The 675-nt window shown below is 41.5% G+C and overlaps 1 pseudogene; it reads left to right on the plus strand.

The window, feature by feature from the left end:
* Positions 1-675, plus strand: part of LOC116097915 — an 81,850-nt pseudogene continuing 81,175 nt past the window's right edge.

Genomic DNA, 675 nt, shown 5'->3' on the forward strand with positions numbered 1-675 from the left:
ATGTGTCAGCGGAGATATGATGCAGAGAAGCTGGGGGCTTATGTGTTGCCATGGAAATGCCAAGAAGGAAAAAGGTTAGTAGGGCTCTGAAGTTATCAGATAATTCAATTTTAAATTCACTGACTACTTCTTGGGAGTAATCTAAAGTTTTATTAAGATTTTACCCATTTGTTTATCCTTCTTATGGCACTGATGGATACTTAACTTATATAGAAGTGATTGCCTGCCTCTTATCCTTGTTTCCGTTGTGACTGTAGGACAACTTTTTGCAACCTATCAGTAAATAGCCACTAAATCAATAAAACAGGAGTACAGCCATAAATACACAAATATGTTAAGTACGTGATCTTACATGGAGGGAGTTTCCTTAAAGCTGATACTCAGGGCTGGGAGAGAACAGGCACATGACAGTGACAAATGCAATCTGCTTAGGTTCTGTGGCGTGAAAGCCAAAGAACGAGGATTTGGTACATGAGTCTCAATCTCAGCTTACACTGAAATACACTAGTGGGAAAATTCCCTCTTCACCCCCCACCCCCGTGTGTGTGTGTGTGTGTGTGTGTGTGTCTGTGTGTATGTGTGTGTGTCTGTCTGTCTCTCTACCTCATGTGTTTGTGTGACTGTGTGTCTGTGTTTAGATCCACAGCCATAAGAAACTGCAAAGCATGTTTCACC

This window comes from Mastomys coucha, unplaced genomic scaffold (genome assembly GCF_008632895.1).
Source record: "Mastomys coucha isolate ucsf_1 unplaced genomic scaffold, UCSF_Mcou_1 pScaffold2, whole genome shotgun sequence".
Classification (NCBI taxonomy): Eukaryota; Metazoa; Chordata; class Mammalia; order Rodentia; family Muridae; genus Mastomys; species Mastomys coucha.